The sequence below is a fragment of the Podarcis melisellensis genome, assembly GCF_964234715.1.
Source record: "Podarcis melisellensis genome assembly, chromosome: 2".
Taxonomy (NCBI): Eukaryota; Metazoa; Chordata; class Lepidosauria; order Squamata; family Lacertidae; genus Podarcis; species Podarcis melisellensis.
In genome coordinates this window covers 60893348-60915585 of record NC_138529.1, presented here as the reverse complement: position 1 = coordinate 60915585, position 22238 = coordinate 60893348, and the positions used below count along the sequence as shown (strand labels likewise).

The 22238-nt window shown below is 43.5% G+C and overlaps 1 pseudogene across 3 annotated transcripts; it reads right to left on the bottom strand.

Moving 5' to 3' along the window:
- Positions 1–6069: 6069 nt before the first annotated feature.
- On the bottom strand, positions 6070–21752 carry LOC309363285 (neuropeptide Y receptor type 2 pseudogene; annotated as a pseudogene). 3 transcript variants are annotated; one of them, XR_014173442.1, is made up of 2 exons: positions 21445–21752; positions 6070–8092 (listed from the first exon to the last, which is right to left on the bottom strand). The product of XR_014173442.1 is annotated as a neuropeptide Y receptor type 2 pseudogene (transcript). The 3 variants fall into 3 exon arrangements; XR_014173443.1 differs by lacking the exon at positions 21445–21752 and adding an exon at positions 14666–14852; XR_014173444.1 differs by lacking the exon at positions 21445–21752 and adding an exon at positions 10230–10490.
- Between the last annotated feature and the right edge of the window lie 486 nt (positions 21753–22238).

Genomic DNA, 22238 nt, shown 5'->3' with positions numbered 1-22238 from the left:
GAGGCATGAATTTTGGTGTAATGGCAAGAGTGCTGGTGTTGGGTGCAGATTAAAATCCCTGCTTGGCTATGGAGCTTACTCACTATCTGTTAGCCTAACCTAGCTTTTTGAAAGAAGTTGAGGGTGCAGGTATAATTTTAAAAGCACCCATTCATTGCTATAACAGTAGAATATTTCCCATTTCTAAGAGTGTTGTGGCATAGAAGTACACACCCGTACAATTTTGGGTGCAGTAATGAAGCTTTTTAAAAATAATAATAATATGAAAACCTCTCTCTCTGTGTGTATAAAGCACTTTAAAAAGAGGACAGATGTTGCCTTGAGGAGCCCAGACACAAGGGAGATACAGTATCAGAGGAAGGTGGGAGGAATTACTCCAGCAACATATTCATTCATAGCACCATCTCCTTATTGCTGTACATCCAGCTGCTTTGTATATAATGTCAAATAACAAAACCTTTGGCTAGCTCATAGGAAACTCGTTTGCTTCCCTGTCTGTCACAGCTGAGAGAAAGCTCTGATCCATTATAGATGTGGCTGAACACGCTACTTTGACAAGCACTAGTAAGTATGAAATAGCGCTGTGAAATGTTTATGCATGAAACAAAATAGTTTCCACTCCTTTAAGCCTCTTTATTAAAAAAAACAATAGTACTCTGTGAGTCTGAGGAAGATGCAATGCTATGCAAATGGAATGTGGAGTACAGAGCCCTTGTGTTCATTGCTTCTGACATTAACCTGGTCCCCTCAGAAACAAATAGAACATCCATTTTGTTGGAAGTGAAACATAGACCTTGGCCAAGAGGGACAGGAATTATTATATGGCGGGGCATTATGTGTGTGTGTTTATGTGTATGTGTGTGTGTGTTATTTATGTGTTTACTGCCAAGAAACTATACTATCTACAATCTTAACACAGATTAATCACTTAATTTGAGATTTACCCACCTTGCTGTTATCCCACAAAACATGAATATTTCAGGAATCATTAAAACTACCCAGCCTTTAAGGAGCATGAAATGTTGGCCCCTCAGATTAAATGGTTCGCAGGAGTCCTGTTCGCATGGGCAATGTGTAGATACTGAACAAGAAGAGAGAACAGGATCTTGACAGCAGACTCACCCCTGACCTGCACAGTAGGTTTCAATAGGCTCTGTCATTAGGCCTATATGCATGCGTCTGGCCTTGCCTGATGGGGAACCCTGCTTTCTACAGGACTCCAAATCACATGCATAGAGCCTGTGCATGTCACAAACAGTACGTGCAACAAACCTGTATACACAGGGTCAATACGTTCCTGTGACACCCCACACTGTGGAAATGATTCAGCGGAGGCATAATGGGAGGCAGGTGCATGAAGGTTATTGAGATGGTGGTTCAACGACAGCAGCCACAGCTAGCAGCTGAGCCAAATGCTAGAGTATAATATGGGCGGACAAAAGTATGACCCTCATCTTGTACCTGATGAAAGAACATCCTTTTTTTCTTTTAATGTGTTTTCACTGATTTTCAAGAGACGAATAAAAGAACATCAAATATCCATGAAACTTGTCAGTATACTGCTTCCTTCAAGGTCTTATCATGAAGGAAGCCAGCTAACTACATATAGAAATTCAAAGAAATTGCTCAGGCTGATATTTTTATGGAGCAAATATCTTTTCTGCTGCTCAAGAGGGGTAGAACCTGAATCAATGGATTCAAATTATAATAAAGGAGATCCCGACTAAAAGTAAGGAAGAACTTTCTGACAGTAAGAGCTGTTTGAGAGTGGAATGGAATACCCCAGAAGATGATGGACTCTCCTTCCTTGAAGGTTTTTAAGCAGAGGTTGGATGGCTATCTGTCAAGGATTCTTTAGCTGAGATTCCTGCATTGCAGAGGTTTGGACTAGATGGTCCTTGAGGTCATTTCCAGCTCTACAAGTCTACGATTCTGTGATTCTTCTCTGAGAAACATAGCTGAATTTACAGGTCATGCACCAGGCACCCAAACTGGAAGGAAAATGAGGGAAGCTGGGGAGAGGGAAGGGGGGAGATTAAAATGTATAAGGCAGAGATTTGCTTCCCTGGAAGATCTAGCTGTGTGAGAAATGAAACAATGAGAATTCTAGGAATGCCTATGTTGATGTAAATATGCAATTCATATCACCAGGTATTCCCTAACCCAGGGAAAAGGAGCTTGTGGCCTTCCAGATATTGCTGGATTTCATTTTCCGCAATCTCTTTGGCAATGCTGGCTGTGGCTGATAGGGAATTCTGCCACATCTGTAGGGCCTTAAGTAGAGTATGGATGGGTTTATCTTACAGCAAGGGTGGCCAACTCCCAAGAGACTGCAATCTACTCACAGAGTTAGAAACTGGCAGTGATCTACCCCCTTTTTGGGGGTTCAGGCCAAAGTTGTTGAGTTTTTTCAGGGAGGAGGTAAAACGTTGAGCTTTTTTTAGGGGGGCACAGTTGTTCAGCTTCTTTGGGGGGAGCCAGGGATCTACCAGGGATCTACCGCAGATGTCCAGTGATCTACCAGTAGATCACGATCTACCTGTTGGACAAGCCTGTCTTACAGTATCTGCTTGTGCTTGTGCCAAGTACTGCCAAGGTTTCCTGGCAATTGGCAGCCACCATTAATATGATAGCCTTTCTAAAGAATGGCCTGCCTCCCATTGATTTGTGTATGGGAAAGCTGTGTTTTGTTTTGTGGCCTTTACAAGATGGGAACAAATGAATGCAAACAACAGAAAGTATGAAGAGACTGGAGAAATTATCGTAATCTGGCCTGGCAGCATACAACAGAGTTGGAGAGCTAGCACAGCAGGAGCCAGGACTGCTCAGGATCAGAGTTTTGCAATAAGCCTCACTGGAACAAGTCTCTCTTAATAAGTTTCCTTCCTCCCCCCCCCCCAGAACTTTAGCCTTGCAGAACCAATAGTCTGACACAGTATGGCAAATTCTATACTCAGTGCTTAGAGGAAAAGATGGTACCTTTCCCCTAATCCCTCAGATTTCTAAACCCTTCCTCCAATAACTGATGAATGAAATCTGCCTTGCAGTTACTTAGGTCTGAGAGAAAATGCACTCTGAGCCTCTGGAAGGAAACTTCCATATAATTTTGCTTGATAGGTTCAATAATTGAGCCTTGGCACCAGAAATAGATTCTGGGGCAAAGTAAGTCCTGTTTTATTGTTTTATATAGTCAGGAGTTGCAAATTTCTTCCTCTATGTTAAGAAGGTATGAGAAGTCTTATTTTTTTCATTTGGGAGAAATTCATTTTCTACCTGGTTGAGCAAAGACTTCAAATGACGCAAGTGACAAGCTGTTAAGAGTGCGGTGGCAATCAAACCTCTCTTGATGGCAAAGTTAAAAATATGCTTCTCTGCCTGTCAAAGTCTCAAAGATTTTTATTTTAAAGAAAGAAGTGGTATAGACTTTTTTTTTTAATGCATTTTATGAATCCAGGGGAAATATTGTGTCATGGGATGAGAGGGGGCATATAGGTTATTTTTCTCTCCTGAGATAAAACATTAATATATTTAAAGCATAGCCCCCTAATTGCATTTAAAAAAATAATCAGACAGTGGTCAAGAGTCCTCCAATATTATTACTCTAATTTTATCTAAATGAAAAGTTCATCTTTGTCTTGGCGTTTCTGAAATTTTGGATGACTACAGATGTCATCAGCAATCCCAGTGAAGGTTCATAAGGCAAGGAACACCAGTCTAGGGTGGGTGGGAGATTCTCTTTGGGGAAGACTAAGACAAAATAGCACTGAGGTGTTAAATTCTGACCTTGTCATTAGGTCGTTGTTCCACTTACCTTTACAAATCCTGCTACCCTTGTGAAGAAAGAAGAAACCCTTAGAAGCAATGTCTGGTAACAGGTCACTTATAGTAGTCTCATGCTCCCTGCTTCACCAAACCCATGTGATTTTCCTCTTGGCATGTCCTTGTTGTCATGGAAATATGTGTGACACCATATGTCAGCTTGCAGCAGCAGTAACCTGATGTGTGGTGCATGATGGTGCAACAGAATTGCTAAACAGACATTCAATACAGGCAAGTGCATGGGATATTCTGTGTGTGTGGAGCAGGAATGGCAGTATTGTGCTGCATGTGGCATAGTCCTCATGCAAAGAAATAGCTATGTTTTGGAAATTTGCTACCCGTCCCTTCTCCCTGCCACTACCGTTCCAGATACTCTGAGGAGATATTCCCCAACTTCGATATCCTTCCTCCCCTTCAAAAGAACATTTTTGGTGTGTCAGCATTGGAACACTTTTATTACCGCAGCTCCCCTCTCTGGTTCTCCTTAAGGGGACTCCTGCCAACTGCCCTCCCAATGACAAAAGGAGATTCCCCAGATCTTTCTCCTGAGGCGATGGATGTCTCTGTTGGCACTGCTGTTTGTCCTCCCACTTTGCTTCTTGTCCTGAGGCCTCCATTTTTTCAAGAGTGGGTAATAGGGCAGCTAAAGTGCACCCATAGGCAATGCCCTAACTGTATTTGCTCAGTCATGGGAAATATGCCCCTGGTGGACTACTCGGGTACCAACTCTTTCCTTCCCTATTCCTTTCAAGTTAATTTGGCTACCTTTCTGACAAAAAGATAAAAGGGAGAAATCAAGGGAAGGAAAATTTGTGCCTCTCAGCCCCACAAACTATTTAAATTGTGAGACAGTAGCACAGCAGTCAGTTGACACCAGGCCGAAGGAAATGTGTTAAAACCATGTTGGGATATAAAAGAATCGCTTCAAGAACAGAAACTGAAAAATCTAGGGTGATAATAGGCACAGCACAGGAATGTAATGATTTGGGAGAAGTTTGGGTCACTACCTAAAGACCTGTCTGCCCAAAGTTTGCAGGAAGGTTGGACAATGTCAGTTATTTCCTGAACATCCATTCTGATTGGTTACATGGTGTTGCATTAAGTGTTATCCTACACTTTCCAGAGCATTTTTCTCCTTATAGCAGAAAGTTCCATTTGGGGAGGGGGGGGATGGATTTGTCATGCAAAAGCATCAACTCAACTATCAAAATAGCAACAGTCCAGAAGTGCCCATCATCTAGATTCTCAGGAATGAATGAGTGAGCAAATGACGTCAAAAACAGAATAAAATGGTCTGTACTATGGCAAAGGGTGCTTGTTTTTTTTTTTTTCAATTTTAAAAGGGCTGGGGAACATTCAGGAGTGTGGGGGAAATGGATTAACCCCACACGTTTGTGTTTCCAATGCTTATCACACACACATTCTGCGGCTGCTGCTATTTAAAGTTTTAAAAACAAGCACACATCACCAAACTATGTGTTTAATGTAAAGTGCGGTTTGGTCCTATTAGTGACCTTTTAAGGACAGGAAAGTTCCATTCACTTGAAAGCAGAAATTCCAGTAGATTGTGCCCCATATTTCACTTCCAAGCATGCCTACCTGGCACGTGTCACTTCAGTTTTGGCCTTCACTGTCTTGGAACAATGTTTTGCATATTTCCTGTGCATACATACCTTCTCCACCCAGAGAGCACAGTTTTAAAAAAATGTTTTGGACCACTCAAAAACATTTGGCAAAAAGGGAAGTTATTTTCAGAAGCGACCATATAGTTGTCTGTTAAAAGGGAAAATTATGAATGTGTGTAGGTGACTCCATGCACAAACACAGTGGTGCATATTCACCATATCTAGAAAGAAAGAAAGACTCCATAGGAGGAAGAGGAGCCAGGGAGGATGCCTGTAATTTCTGCTCAGAAAGAAAATTAGCATGTGCCTTATTAAAAAGAAATGAGCTTTTAAATACTGCCCTTTGAGCTGGAAATGGAGTGCAAGCAGAGGCTGAGCGTAGGATGCAGTATGAACATCACTTCTTCAAGACACTATTATTGGTACATCTGGTTACATGAAAAGCTGCCATTCTGGACAGCAACCATTCCAGTTTCAGATACCAATGCAAACCTTGAGCAGTCATCATTTGTGATAGTCTGGAAACCTAGAAGAATCTGGTATTTCAGCCGAATCCATGTGCTGAACGCCCAGCCTTTGCTTCTCAATTGTTTTATAATACCTATTTTAAAAATTGCACACAATGGGTCATGAATTGTTCAGTCTTTAAAACTGGAAATAATAATATGACTTTGGCATGAGAAATTCAAAAGAACAGGAGGACATGTCATTTAAAAGAATATACAGCGCATTTAATATACAGTATAATAGCATACTGTCCTGTAGTTTGCAGTACTGGAGGCAGATACTTTCATTCCCACTGGATGCCTAAAACCAGCCTTTCCCAACCTGGTGCTCTCCAGATGCTTGGGACCACAGCTCCCATCTGACCCAGACAGCATGTCAATTGGCCATGCTGGTGTCTGAAGAAGTGTGCATGCACACGACAGCTCATACCAATAACAAACTTAGTTGGTCTCTAAGGTGCTACTGGAAGGAATTTTTATTTTATTTTGCTTCGGCGATGGCAGACCAACACGGCTACCTACCTGTAACTAGAGCCAACTCTATGGGAGTTGTACTACAAAATGCCAGGAGGGCACTAGGTTGGGGAAGGCTGCCTAAAACAACCAGTCCTGTTCGCTGTTTCCCTCCTCTCTCAGATTATGGTAGAACTGAACTGAAAGCATTCTGTGAACAACATGTTTGTGCTGCTTATGCAAGAAGCAACACAGAACTCAAAGTTTAGTTAACTTGCTTCATGAGACAAAATAGACAGTGCGCGAGGTTCTTTGTTTGGACAGATAGACAATGTGCTCCCATGTAGGCTATGACAAGTAACACTATTTTGGCAATACGACACATTGAGTTTTAGAAAAGGCATCAGTCCTAGGTAGATGCCACCGATGTTCCTGCCCCTTTGTGTAGGCACAGCTACTTGTGGTCCTAAACTGGTGTGGGCAGCTGCCCATTGAGTGTTGAGTGCTTGATGCTGTCATTCAAGGTGGTGGCTCGGAAAGTGTAAGACCGCCCTCTGACCGAGCCCTCCGTATAGAGCCTCTCCGGCTTGTTCTGGCAACGGAAGAACATGAGGAATCCATTGCGGTAGTTCTTGTTCATCCAGCCATAGAGCAGAGGATTAGCAAAAGTGGAGCACATGGCCACCACGTGGAACACGGTGTAAAGAAGCTTATAGTCATGGAAGATGAGCACCAGGTCAAGGTCAACGGCAAGTTGGAAAACATGGAAGGGGAGCCAGGAGACTGCAAAAACCACCACCACCATGACCAGCATCTTTGTGGTCTTTCTCCTCCGGCAGTGGCTGTCACTCCTAGAAGTGGGACTGATGTGGCTTTTCAGCTTGAACCATATTCTGATGTAGGCGTAGCAGATGATGGAAAGAGGGAGAACATATTGCAAGAGGAGCATGGATAAGCTGTATATGGTGGCATCCCTGCTTTCAGAAGGCCATTTCTCAGAGCAGACGGCAATTCTGAGATTGATGGATGGGATTTCTTCGTACCTGTACTCTCGGAAGATGGCCAGTGGACTGGCTAGGATGGCAGCAACCAGCCATGTGAAAGCGATGATGGTGAAGCTGACCTTCTTGGATATCCTGCTATCCAAATGGAAAACAATGCATCTGTACCTGTCCAGAGCAATCACAGTTAAGGTGAGAGTAGACACATGGACACTTAAAGCTTGAGCGTAGGAGACCAGGTGACAAAGCACAGCCCCGAACTTCCACTCATCCAACAGAGTGTAGGCCAAAGTGAAGGGCAAGCAGAGCGTGTCCACCATCAAGTCTGCCAGAGCCAGGTTAGCTATGAAGAAGTTGGTTACAGTCCTCATGGTTCTGTATCTCACAATCATGTAGACTACTAAGGAGTTGCCAATGAATCCCAGAAGAATGATGAGGGAGTAGGCAGCTATCAATATGATCTGGACTCCCAGGATCTTGGTACTGTCCATCATAACATTACTGGATCCTTCAAGCCCCTGGCTAGGGGTGGCAAAGCCCTTTGCATGCCAGCTGAATGGCAGTTGTTTATCCAAGTTGTGCTCTTCCAGGATGATAGTGCTGTTGGCTTGATCAAGCAGCCCCATTCCTATTTATTGGCTTATTTTCGCTTCTGGGCTAATGATTTATGTAAAGTTTGCAACTCCACCTGTGAACATGGAAACAAAAACACACAAAAAGGATATTTTAGATAGGAGGGAGAGGAAAACCTAGATATTTCAGGTTTCAACAGCATATCCAAGAGAGCATTTCAAATTAGGCTCCATCCCTAAAGTCCTACCAACACTCTTTCAATTAAAATTCATTGTCCATAGTTTCCATACAACGTTTTCATGGCTGTTCTTTGACTCAGTTGGATGCCCCATCCCCCATTTTTATCCACATGATAAAATTAATGCTGACCAAAGATCTAAGAGGCTGGTCTCAATTGAATTATTTCATTAAAAATGTATTTACTTCAAAAAAATTTATTTGTCTGAAATTGAATGGGCTGAAAAGACCCTTTCAAATGTCATGCTGATGTAATCAGATAAACCAAATCTTCTATTTAGCTGCTAACAACAGGCAGCCCTTGGCCTGCAATCTGCCTCCGTGGTCTCTGGTGACATGGGCTCTGCTTGTCAGAATAATTAAATCTGAGAGAAGGATGGGGAAGGAATACAAATAAATATATAAATCAATAAAGGCCTGGGAAGGTAATAGAATCTGTGGTAGTTTGCCCATGAGGGTGACATAAAGTTGCAGTTCCACACACACACTTACCTGGGTGAAATAACACAGTGGGAAGCAAAGTCTGAGTCACACGGGGTCATGTAGCATCCTTAGGCACCCACTGGGCCCAGAACCCTGGCTGGGCTGAGCACCACCACTTAGCCTGGCCCTTTGACTGACAGTCCAATCCACTGGTTGCTCATCAGCTGCATCCTGGAGCTGTGTGTTCAATTTCCCACAGTGCCCCTGACGTAGCATTGCTTTGGGGCACTGTGGGAAATTTAAATGGCTGCTCCCATTAGGGATCTGGGAGCTGTCATTTAAATTTACCACAACACCTTCTAGAGATGCTTTGTTGGGGGAACTGCACTGGGGGATTACAAAGTTGTTTCATCAGAGTGCTGCAGCCACCAGATCTTGTAGCTGAGGGCCCCCTCAAAGGTGGAGTTGGCTGTGTTTTGAATACACATACAGTCATATCTCGGGTTGAATGCGCTTCGGGTTGAGCACGTTCGAGTTCCGCTCCGCGGCAACCCGGAAGTAACGGAGCACGTTACATCCGGGTTTCACCGCTTGCACATGCGCAGATGCTCAAAATGACATCACGCGCAAGCACAGAAGCAGCGAAAAGCGAAGCGCGAGTGCACAGACATGCCGTCACTAGTTACGTTTGCTTCTAGATGCGAACGGGGCTCCGGAACGGATCCCGTTTGTATCTAGAGGTACCACTGTACTTAGGATTGGGCTGTCAAATGGAAGGCCTGGAGGACTTTCTGAAACCGTAATTTTTTCCCATTGTAGTATTCATTTTTGTTGTTGTTGTTTTTATTTTCATCATCTGAATCTGTGAATTATTGGTATGTTAGGGTTAGTAACTTTATCAGTCATTGCCAAACAAGATATGTGTGGATCTCCCAGCATTTGATTTTTTGTTTGTTTGTTTTTTTAAAGAAAAAATGAAGAGGGACAATGTACCCAATTTCCCTGATTTAAATCATCCTATGATGCTGCTGAAGTAGCCATGGATAGGAAGAAAGACTGCTACACTCTGGGATACAATTGGACTCATGAAGCTAGCATAACTTGATGGTAGGTTGTGATAAGAAATCAAGTGAGTTACATGCACGAGTGAGCAAGCTCCAAGATGCAGATTTGAACAAGATAATGTTTCTTTCCTAGAGCTAGACACAGCTTCTAATTTACAACTTCCATTAAGCTTCATCTCAAATGAATATATCCCCAATGCGCCTTGAGTTTCCAGATGATAATTATCTCATCATCCAGCACACCCAGCTGCTTATCACTCTCCTTTGGAACATTCCAAACATTTGCTCTGACCATTCCATTTTAGCCTGAAGAAAGGTTATGTGAACCTGAAAATGTGATTATTATGCTTTTGCACTTGTTCCTAAGCAACCTGCATTCATTCTCTCAAAAGAAACGTTTATACATTTCACATGCTACACTCCTCAACAATTGGATCATGACGACTTAGTGAAATCAGTGGGGCAACTTGCAAACAACTAGTTTGAAGCTAGTGGAACTGAGTAATTTGGACCACAAATATCATTGACCTGGTTGTTGCTGGAGCATCTATTTTCACCATGTGGCTGTTCTCTTGAGTTTTTCCGTGAAACGCATGCAGTGGTTCCTTAAACAAACGGGTGGGGGGAGAGAATGGCTGACCAGATGGTGATAAAGGCTGAAGTTACGTATGTCACAATTCATAATAAATGTCCCTTTGTCCATTTATCATTTGGTAGAACAAAGTTCATAATCCCTCTTGGGAGCGGCTGCAGGAATTCATGTTGCTTGGCTGCTAAACTCTGAGTGAGGAAGAGAGGAAGGGGCCTGGTTTAGATTGGTCTGAGCTCCTTCCTCACTTAAATATTATTGGCTGACAGAGATGAACACCAATGGGTTAATCTGGGATGGTGACTTTTGTAGTAGATTCTCTATGAAACACAAATTAATATCCCTCTGTACAGTTGTGAGGATAAAGACTGTAAGTTCAACTTCACTGCTGCCCAGAAACACTCTTCTGGCTCAAGCCTCCCTTGTGCTGTAGGGGTCATATTGACCCAAACCTTTCAGCAAGAATGAACAATAACTCATGACACAACTCAAAAGCTGGTGACATATGGGATTAAGGTTGGGCATTGTGTTTCAAAGGCTCCCACACTGTCCTGTGTATTTAACCCTCATGGCCACAAATTTGTGTGTTATTCACTGTTGGTATGGCTTATTTTTCTTGCCATTTCCCACCCTCCACCCCTACTACTTGCCATACTGGACATTTGTAAACTTGAGGGAAATGGGTATTAATTGCATGATGAGCTGAGTTCACTTCTGATTTTACCAGATTACTCTTGTAGCAACTGCCTATAGGCATTGCAGAAAAGCCTAGTGGTCATATTTAGCCAGAGCTGTCTAGGATAACATCTAAAAGTTATCATGAAATAGACTCACCACCACACTGACCGTTAAAAGTATTGCCTACAGACACCAAGCTATGTTCAGTACTGTGGTTGCAGTTCTAGCCCAAGTTAAGCACATTTATATTTTATTGATAAAGTGATCTTCGGATGAAGGGTGGTATATAAACTCAGTAATCCAGCCCCAATCCAGCTCTAGTCATGCATTCATTAGTGGCTTGTGCTTGGGGTAGCACATCACTGCTCCACATCAAAAGGAGCATCTGACTGAGGGCTGACCCAAGACATTTTGTTGCTTGATATGAAGTGGCAAATGGCACCCCATTCTCCACCCCCACCCCCAAGGTCAATGTGCATAATGTCCAAAGCCAGCCAAGTCATTTCGACACCTGAGGCAAAACAACAACAACAAACCCAACAAGCACATTTTCCCCACCATGGCAATAAAAATTCAACAACGACAAATTAAATGACTAAAATTATCCTTCTCTTTCTGACTAGTTCAGTTGGATTCAGATGAGCAATGTAGCTGCAGATATTCATCCACATCAGCCACCCTGGTTTAGATTGGTCTGAGCTTCTTCCTCACCTTATCTATTATGGGCTCACAGATCTCTCTTGATGGTTCCAAGGATAAACACTGAGGTATACACACAAGCTGAAGCAACACAGGATGTCCTAACATGCCTGAGCATGCGATAGTTTGTCTATAAGACCCTTTTATCCAGTAAAATATATTGAGACCATGCAAAAATAAATTAATAAATTGTGCGGGTTTTCCCCATGTGTGTCCATGATACCATTCCCTTTACCACTGTATTTGGCTTGACTGTCCCATTGACTTCCACATGCTGATAGCCATGGATAGCTCACTTGGTTAGAGCGTAGTGCTGATAATGCCAAGGTTGCAGGTTTGATCCCCATATGGGACAGCTGCATACTCCTGCATTGCAGGGGGTTGTGCTAAATGATCTGCAGGATCCTTTCCAACTCTACAATTCTATGATACTGTGAATCTGATAATTATACCTGATTTCCTCATCTCCTTTGCAAGTAGGCTGAAATGGACAAAGGCTGCACAGCAAATTATACTTGCTCAGTTGTCTTCTTCATATTTTCCCCACTTCAAACAATTAGCTGCAGAGTAACCATTATTGCAGTTTCTAAAAGTTAACAATTAGAGAACAGTCAGAGGTACAATTATTGTTCGGACCATTTCGGATTATTTGTTTTAAGTGTCTTAATGGGTTTTTTTAAAAAAAATAGGCTAACATTTCAGAATTAATTAATGCATTTCAGAAATGAAGCAAAGTAATACGTGTGATCAAAAATAATTTGCAATGCTTCTAGACTAGTTAATATCATGCGGTGGATTTCACCCAAACAGAAATCACGTTTGCTGAAAACATGCTGAAATTTTAAGCTGTAGCCAGGCAGGCTCCTCGAGTATATGGAGAAACTGCTGGTGTTTCGTAAGAATCAAGCAACAGCTAAGCAGTCTTGCTGACTGACAGGGAGAATAATTTATTTGTGACAGGATATAGTTGTAAAAGCTCTAAGAGACTATTAAACTTTTTGGTGGCAAACATTTTGGGTACTTTCATGTGTCTTCTTTCCCATAGAAGCAATAACTAGCAAGGGTCATGGCCACACAGTTAAGGTGATACTAGGACAACTTAAGCTAATGCAGTGAATATACAAAGCAGGGTTTCATAAACTGTGAGCAAGGGATCACCAGTGAGCCTCAACCCTCTTTCAGGTTGGCCTCAGTGTTGCAGCCTGCCCAGTGCTTCCTTGCTTCTTCATCCCACCCATGATTCCAGCATCAGCAGCTTCCCACATGTGCAGTACAGAGGCACTCATGGGAGTGGGAGCTGACTAGAGAGTGAGACTGAAGCGCATGAAGTTGGAGGGAGGAAAGAAAGAGAAGGAAAGAGATTAGGAATGGGCAGAGTTGCTGGCCAAGTGTGAGGGAAGGAGGAGAAAAACAGGAAGGAGGCAGAAGGGATGCTCAGGCAGAGGAAGAGGGAAAGAAGCAGCAAGTGTTTAGTGGTGTGCTGCTGCTGCATCTTCTGCCCCCTTCCGTCTCACGCACACACATGTACACTTGCTCGCTTGCTCGCTTACTCGCTTTGCCACAGCCCAGCTTCTTAGCTAGGAAGCCTCCCCTCACTGCCTTCAAAATGGCAGCTGTCTCAGAAAAACAACCAGCCATTAGGCAGTGGTGCTGGGAAGTGGGCAACTGGTGTGTGCGCATGTGCTTGCATGTGTCATGTGCTAGGACAGAGGAAAAGAAGGTGAGACTGAATGAATAAGACCAGGAGAGGGAGAGGTTTGAGTTGGGTGGGAAGAGAGAGTCTCCCTTCTCTGAGGTGAAAGGGCCCTCAGGAAGAGATAACAGAGAGAAGCTGTTATGGGAGGAATAATTGTGCATAACAGGAGCAGAGAAGAGGGATCAGAGAATGTAGACCTTATTCCTTCTTCTTACCACAAACTGAGGGGGAAGAGAAGGGTAAATGACAGAGATGAATAAAATACTTTGAAAGGCATGAGTATGGGAGGAAAAATATAAAATAACAAGCTTTCTCCACATGGGAGCCTCTGGGTCAACAAATTCTGCTGAGTCATGATACCTCCAGAACCAACCGGAGGAAAGGTAAACTATGGAACTCCCTGTCGCAAAGAAATCGCTGTGGCACATTTTGAAGAGGAATTAGCAGTGCTTTTTTTAAAAAAAAATGTTTAGGGATGCTCTCATTTTCCTACTCATATTGAAATACTGCCCCTCAATGAGGCCAAACTTAGATTCACAAAATGTTTAGGGTTATGCATACCCCTGCGTCCCCCCCCCCAAAAGCACTGGGAATTAGATATCAATTAAAAGCTATGTCAGCAATTGCCTGCTGAATATGCCAAACGCTACACTTTTCTGCCATCATTTTGTGACAGAACTGGAACCAGGAGATCTCTCAAACTATACATTTGCCATGGCAGGCAATTTACTGATTTCCTGGACCCAGAAACCCCTCCCCCACCCACTTTGGTCTTTCAAATTGTAGGGGTGCCCTGTGTGAGGCAAAAATTTGTTGCCCTGCCACTTCTTGCCTTCTGTTCTGTGTGCGCACTATGTCACAGTTGCGATGCCCTGCAGCTCTCCCCCTTGGTTCAACAGCCAGCACGGGAAAAACAATTGCGCTGCCCTACATCTGCCTCTGGGGGACGCGGGTGGCGCTGTGGGTAAAACCTCAGTGCCTAGGGCTTGCCAATCGCATGGTCGGCGGTTTGAATCCCCACGGCGGGGTGAGCTCCCGTCTTCCGGTCCCAGCTCCTGCCCACCTAGCAGTTCGAAAGCACCCCTAAGTGCAAGTAGATAAATAGGTACCGCTTTATAGCGGGAAGGTAAACAGCGTTTCCGTGTGCTGCGCTGGTGCTGGCTCGCCAGAGCAGCTTCGTCACGCTGGCCATGTGACCTGGAAGTGTCTCCGGACAGCGCTGGCCCCCGGCCTCTTAAGTGAGATGGGCGCACAACCCTAGAGTCAGACACGACTGGCCAGTACGGGCAGGGGTACCTTTACCTTTACATCTGCCTCTGCTCACAGAGCTTCCATCCTGCAAGTTGTCTGATTCAGTTTATTACCCCTCATCCAGCCCAATGCTGTATGCAGACACCAGTCCAGGGCCTTTTCAGCCATTCCTGATTTAGAAAATACAGAGAATTAAAGTTGGGTATCATGAGCAAACACCTTGCTCCAAAACTCCTAATGGCTGCTCCCAATTGCTTCATGTAGATGTTAAATAGCTTCAGAGACAAGATAGTGCCCTGTGGCACCACATAACCAGGGGGCCAAGGAGCACTCATCCAATGCTACCTTCTGGAACCTGTCCCGGCGATAAGACCAGAGCCACTGCAGAACAATGTCCCTTAAACCCATCTCATGTAGAGTATCCAATAGGATACCATGGTCAATAGTATCAAAAGCCCATGAAAAATCTAGTAAGAGCAACAGAGTTGCAGTTCCCCTGTTGCTCTCCCAACAGAGGTCATCCATCTAGGCAGATTCAGTCCCAAGCTCAATTTGGTTATATTATATATTATATTATACACAGCCTGTATTTGGACTGGATTAGTTCAGACTGCAAGTTGTGGGCATGCATGATAATGTTCCTCCATGCAACAAATTACCATTACAAAGAATACTAGAATGTCTAGCCAGCATCTCTAGAGGGATTTAAAAAGAAATAGAGGAACGTGAGCCCCCATGATTCAGAAATGTTAGACTAGAAATAAGTTGATCGTTACATAAATAAGTGGACCTTTAATGGGCGGAATAAGATTCCAACATGATAGACTTTTAGGAAGCAATGGATTTAATTAAAGCTAGGAAAGTACTTTAGAGGTCAACTAAAGTTGAGTAAGATCTCATAATATGTTTTGATGATATAGGCTGGAGAATCAGGCTAAGGTACTCCGTAAGGTTAGAGGGAAACAGCTTAGAAGCCATTATGCCAATAATCTAAGTTCAGACAACAACGTCAAAGGACTTGAATTGCTGATATTGTGACTACAGTACAACTGAAATCCGATAACATTAGTGGGCATGTACTTCTAGGGTAGATGCCATCTATGAAAGGTGGAGCTTGGATTATCTGAACAGTTGCAAAACTACAAGGTTTATTGCACCCTAATGTAGAATTGGTCTGCCCTAGTAATATGATCCTAAAAGTTCTCGATCTCCCTTTGGGGTGTGATTGGTGGCAGAATGATCTACTGATATCTGCATGGGATCAGAAATTACCCTAGTGCTGGATCAAGCCTTCCTCTGCCATCAGAGGTAGTAGACTTTCTGGTAATTTTCTCTTGATGTGAATAAGTATAAGTAAATAAACATTTACTATATGTAAATATTTGCCCAGATCTTAGGTTGACTCTTGATTCAGGCCTTCAGAGCAGATTTTTTAAAAATGAGAGCTGTTGTTCTGAAGGCAACAGGTTAGGGCACTGATAACTTGCAGGAGAGGATTGCAGTCCCTTCTTAGCAAGGCTTTCTCCTTATAATTTCCTGAGCCTCTAACCTCATGACATGGCATGCTGTGCAATAACTGAAAGCCTCCTGCTAATGCTCCAGATTTGATCTGTCACTGCCTCAATTATCCTGCCCTACTGAAGATGTGGAATCTATGTCACAATACAATTTTCAGTGTTAGTGGTGCCACAGGGCTCTGCTGGGTTTTTTGGGGGGTTTTTTGCCACAACACACTGTAGCTCTAATTGCTTACCACAGGATTTCTGGGTTGTGCTTGTATTTCTCCATTACTTCTTGCTTTGGATTTATTTCTAACACTGGAACCATCCTTTAACCAGAATTGTTGTGTGTGTGTAAGCAATTAATAAGTGAGTGTTTTGTCACCAGATTCATATTTGTATGAAAACATGGTTGGTATACTCTCCACCTTTGATATTGTTAAATGGGCATAACAAGTGATACAGCTGAATATTAATTATTCTAGGTTTAAAAATTATCACAAGAAGGTAAATATCGTTCTTTCTATGTGATCAATGTTTGGTAACTAGTATTAAAGGGGGGCATTTTGGCAACCTTTTCAGGCTTTTGTCATTCTCTTTTGATCCAGTATACCATATTTGTTAATTTGGACATTAATTCTACATCTCAGAGCTTTCTGGACCCCTGCCCTATGTACACACCATATATTTAAAGCACATTCCCCCCTAAAAGAACTGCAATTTGTTATAGTTGCCCTACTCGGTAGATGACAAATTGTGGGCTTTATCTGAATGTGTTACCTGGAATAATACTTGGAAGTTAGCAGTAGCTTAGTGACAGAAGGCACGTATAAACAAGGGAAAGGGGAAGAGATAACCAAAAACACACTCTGTAGAAACAGAGCACTTTAATTAAAAAATTCCTCCCAAGAGCAGTGAGTTTTGATTGCCTCCAGCGAATGGAATGGGAGAAGCATATAGACTAGAAGAAAATAACATCAAGAGCAGAGGACCCTTTACAGTCACAAGTTATCATTAGTGAAAAGCTGGAAATAAGGGTGTTTGAACCGCCCCAGCCGCCTTTCGCTGTTTCATATCTAATTATCAAGAGATGGAAGCCATTTCCATCACCAGCTTTGGGCATGAAAACGTACAAAGAGACATTACATTTTCTTCCAACTCAGGGTAATTTCTCCAATTGTCCTGCTCTCTGTGTAATAGTGTTTATCTACCTTTGCCTTTTTATAGTAATAAAAGAGGAGCCTTAAATTGCTGCTAAATCCCCATCTTTGTGTGTCAAATTAAACTTTCACAGCTTCCCTTTACCTCCATGCTCTCCCAGTTATCACTTTGGCTCCTTTTCCTCTGGCAATTAATTTCCTTTTCTTATCACAACTTTCATTATTACTCTTGCAGTTATTATACACCCGTTGTTTCACCCTTCCCTCAGGTTGCTGGTAAGGGGTACCTTTAAAATAGCAAACATGCCTTGTAGAGGATGAGGGAATGCTGAGAATAATATATATTTCTAAAGGACAACTAGCTAACTTTTTGCACCTGGGAGGAGTGCAATGCTATTTGCCTCAGATCCTGGAAGCATTTGAAATACTGTGTACTGGTGGATGTGGCAGGCAGAAATGGAAGCATACCAATGACCATTAGGTCCCAGCAAGAAGAAGAAAATGTGATTAGCATTGCAATCCTATGCAAGTCTACTCAGATCAGCAGTAAGCCCCATCAACTCGCAGGTAACATTTCACAGGATTGTTTCCAAGCAGACCAATTCTAGCAAGGGGCTGGGAGGCATAGAACAGTGAATTCATTGCCATATCTGTAGCCCTCCAGCTCCTGCTCACCAGGGTGGAAGCTTGGCATGCTGGTAAAGCAGAAATGAACTGACTTTGGATCCTTCAGATCCATCACCGCCCCTGTTCTGCTCTTCTCTCACCCCCAGCTAATACAGTCAAGAACACTGCTGGTGCTATCTTCCCAGCTGCCCTTGCTTTCAGTAGGGAGGCTCTCCACTACAGTTGACCCCCACCCACGGGAGGAGAGATGAAGCCACCTCACTCCCTCCAGAAGGGCTGAGCAAGGGCTTAGGATTCAGTTAAGACTGCCTTTGTTCCTAGTCTTCACTTCCTTTGTCCCTTAGACTTTCCAGGCGGTTGGAGGGGCTGCATAGCACGTACTCTGATAACACATGGCTGCACTCCTATGTACACTTACTTGGCAGAAAATCTCATTGGATTCAAGAGCATTTGTTTCTGGATAGGATTGCACTGTAAGGCTGTAATACTGCATTTTTATTTATTTCTATGCATGTATGTATGTGTGTGTGTATGTTGTTGTTGTTAATCATTCACCTTTCTGCAAAATTACTAGGGAGCAAGTTCCATCAAACTGATTGAGACTTACTTCTGACCAAAGAAGCTGAGGGTGCATTGTGAAAGTGCCTCTCACAAAGTATCACTGGGTCGCTCTTCAGTGATATTCAAAGCACAGCTGCTCTCTCTGTACAGTCTTACAGCGTCTGCAATTCCTCAAAAGCACTTAGGAACTTAGCGGAATGTCTGTGTCTGCCAGGACCTCAAGAGAAAACAACCAGGGAGGTGAAATGATGAAGCCTAATTAAGTGATTTGTCCCAGGTGGCTCAGAAATCCAGTGGCAGAATACAGCTTTTAAGGGAGCTACCTTGTTTTGTTTTGTTTTGTTTTGTTTTGTTTTGATGTATCTGACACCTGCGAGCCACATGGGAATCTGGAACTATGCCAGTACCAGCACTGAATGATCCCTACTTGTCCAAATAGCAGATCAAGGGATTTGTGAGATCAGGCAGCACAGTTCAAATGAGGGATTTAGGCAGCAGCCCTATAACAACTTGCACAACTTTGAACCTCATGTCTGCCTGGTACGGCTTTGTGTACATTGCTTTGTACTAAATCACTCACCACAAAGGTATCATCTGATCGCTGCCTGACACCTTTTAGTCAGTTCTTTGTCGTTTATTTATTTTTAATCAGCCAGACAGCTAAAGCCACATTCCCAAAGGAAAGGTGAGAGATAGGGCTATGCTCTGAAGATAGGATACTCTGTGAAAAGATCCAGACAACACAGCCAGGAGGGGGCAGCCACCAACACTCTCAGTTCAGCTGTGTTGTTTTCTTGATGATTGCAACAACGTTTTACATTTAGCGTGAGACAGCACTCTGCTTTTTCCAAATCGGTGCTGTTTCGTCATGTCAAGCATCTGGCTCAGGGGATCAACAGAAACGGCTGTTTCTTGTTTGGTGTGATGTTTCTTTGAGACAGAGGAAAGTGAGGGGCAAAGGGAAAGTACAGAGGATTCACAAAACTGCAAGTTAAAATGGAACGCCCCGAAGCACCACAGAGCACAATCTTCAGCCCACTCCTCAAGGACCCCTTCCATGCTCAGTAAGCCAAAGACCCTGTCAGTGGCGTAGCGTGGGGGTGCAGGGGGGGCCGGCCGCACCGGGCGCAACATCTGGGGGTTAGGGTTAGGGGCACAAATCCACAGGTTAGGGGGCACAAATTACTTGCCTTGCCCTGGGTGCTGACAACCCACGCTACGCCACTGGACCCTGTGCTAAAAACCCAAACAAATCTTCACACTTCTGGACTACAAATCCAGCAAAACAAAGAGCTACGTCCGACACCATATTCATGACGTCTGTCATAGCCTCATTCTGTTGAACCAACCCAACCCAGATATTTCCATCTGAGCAAGCTTTGTTTTTCTCATGGGCATCAAATGCTTGTGAAATGCATTTGAAGATGACACCAGATATTCTTAAACATGTCATTTCGTGGAAATTTAGCTCAACAGGATTCACTCCTTAGGACAAGTGCAAGAAAAAAACAGCTGTTTTCTGGTGGCACTTAAGAGTAAATTGCAAAGCGGGGAAACAGGGTGGGCAGCAAATGAATTGTGCATAGGGTATGTTATGCATCTGGTCTTCCCATTATAAGGAACACTTGTAGGGGTTTGCTTTTTTAAAACCTATGCCCTCACTGCTCCTCAAGCATGAGTTTCCCATACAGTTGGACTAGTGAAATACTTTCTTTGCCAGGAATAGGTCAAGAGCTATGCCTGCGGATGTGATCTGCCATGCACTTTGCAAAGGGAGGACAAGCATGGTGTTGGAGGAAGGAAACAGAGAGCAAGAAAGCACAGCTGGAAGTCTGTACTGTATATCCCAACAGGGAGGTGGGTGGTCTTGTGGGATCAATGCTCCTCATGCATGCAAGTTTGCTTTTTGCTGTGTTCACATGACATCGTTGGCATCAAAATGCCAACCCAAGTTTTTCTACCACTGAACCTGAAATTTCCCTTTCTGAGGGAAATCCCTTAAGTTGTGTTTTTTAAAACTACCTGTTGCCAATTACTTTCTTGTGATATCTCAATGGCCTGTTTGTGATATCTGGAGGCACCTGGAGTCTCCTGAAAAGTCACTCCCTCTCTGTTGCATTTAACTGCTACACAGAAGCTGTTACAGGCTGCAGAATGCTCAAGAACTGGCCCATTCTTTTAATTCTATGTGTAGGATGCAGCCCAGAAGCAGGCTGAATGTAGCTGGCAAAAGAGCAGGCCAAGGTGCACCAGCAAGAACCTTGTCCCTCATTCTGTAAATCCAGCATCTGCAGATAAAGGAGAGTGCTTATAACTAGTCAGTGACCAGAAGAATCAGACTTTGCACTGTTTTACAAAAGCTGCCTGGGAAGGTGAATGAGACCAGAACCCTCCAACATTGCTGTGCTGTGCTCTGGAGATCGGAAGAAGTCATATATGCTGACCAGTGAGTGACCCACCTTTTGCATATCTTTCTCCATCTCATCCCACAAACATTTGGAAACTCCTAGCACTATTGCTTGCAGCACGTGCCTCTGTACCACCACCTGAGGCTTAGCAACAGACAATATTCCTTTCAGAGAAACAAAGGCGACAAGGCTACACTGCGTGAACAATCACTCCCCTATTGTCTCAGTTCGTGGGTTTTGCAAATTTGTGTAGCAGCGGTTAAACGCCCCCCCCCCCGCAAAACATGTTCAACCAGAGACGAAAGAAATAAGGGTATATGGCTCCACAGTGAAGCTACGCTTCCATGTTCCCACCTTCAACTCTCTTAAAAACTATTGTCTGTCTTCAGACTAAAATTAGCTTTCCAAGAATGCTGTTTTATAAGTGATGGCAGGGGATGATAAAACATGCTAATTCTCAGCTGCACAGTAAGGTACAAACTCTTCTCTCCCACCAACAAAATAAGACTCACAAAAAATGAAAAAGCAGTTCTAATTGTCCTTCCTGGGTGATGAATAAAAGGAAAGCCACTTACCTGAAGTTACTGTTTCATTGCTGCGACGAATCAAGCTCCTTGCTTCTGTCTTTGCACTCTTCTTCCACTTTGTGAAATCTTGTGGTGGCCGAGACAAAAGCACTTTCTCAAAGTAATTACTTTCAGAGAGCAGCCTTCCTCCCCCTACCCAATTACAAAGGAGCCCTTTCCCCAAGAACCTGCTTCATTCTTGACAAAGGGAGAGGTGATGAGGAAGGCTTTGACTTCTGAACATGACTGGCAATCCCTATCCCTCAAAGCTGGATGCTCTGTGATGCTGAAAGAGAGGGGGAGTGTGCTTAACCAACGGCAAAGCACAGAGAGAGAGGGAGGGAAAGAGAGAGAGAGCCAGCGGTTGCTGCTGCTGCTCAGGGATTGCTCAGCCCCCCACTGGGCTTCTTACTGAGCTAAAACATCCTATGACAGTGACCAAACTGGATTCTCTGGCAATGAAATATAGGTTACAGATAGCATGGTGCACATCAGCTAGAGCACCATCTATATGGCATTCAGAAGATCAGTGCTAGGTCTGCCCCTGGTACTGAGCAGCTTGATAGCCCTTGGCAAGATCTCCTTTTCTTTGTGCCATTATCAATGCCTTCTCATTACGTGATAAATATTTTTAAATACACATGAGGTATTATCGTTTCCTAGCTGTTGTATATCTGCAGTAACTCACTTAGGTCTGCTTGCATATTAGCATATCATAGCAAAGTATGCCATTTTGGATATGCACAATGTTTCCTACAGTATGTGATGTGCTTGCATCTGGCAGCACTATTCAAATAACTTGT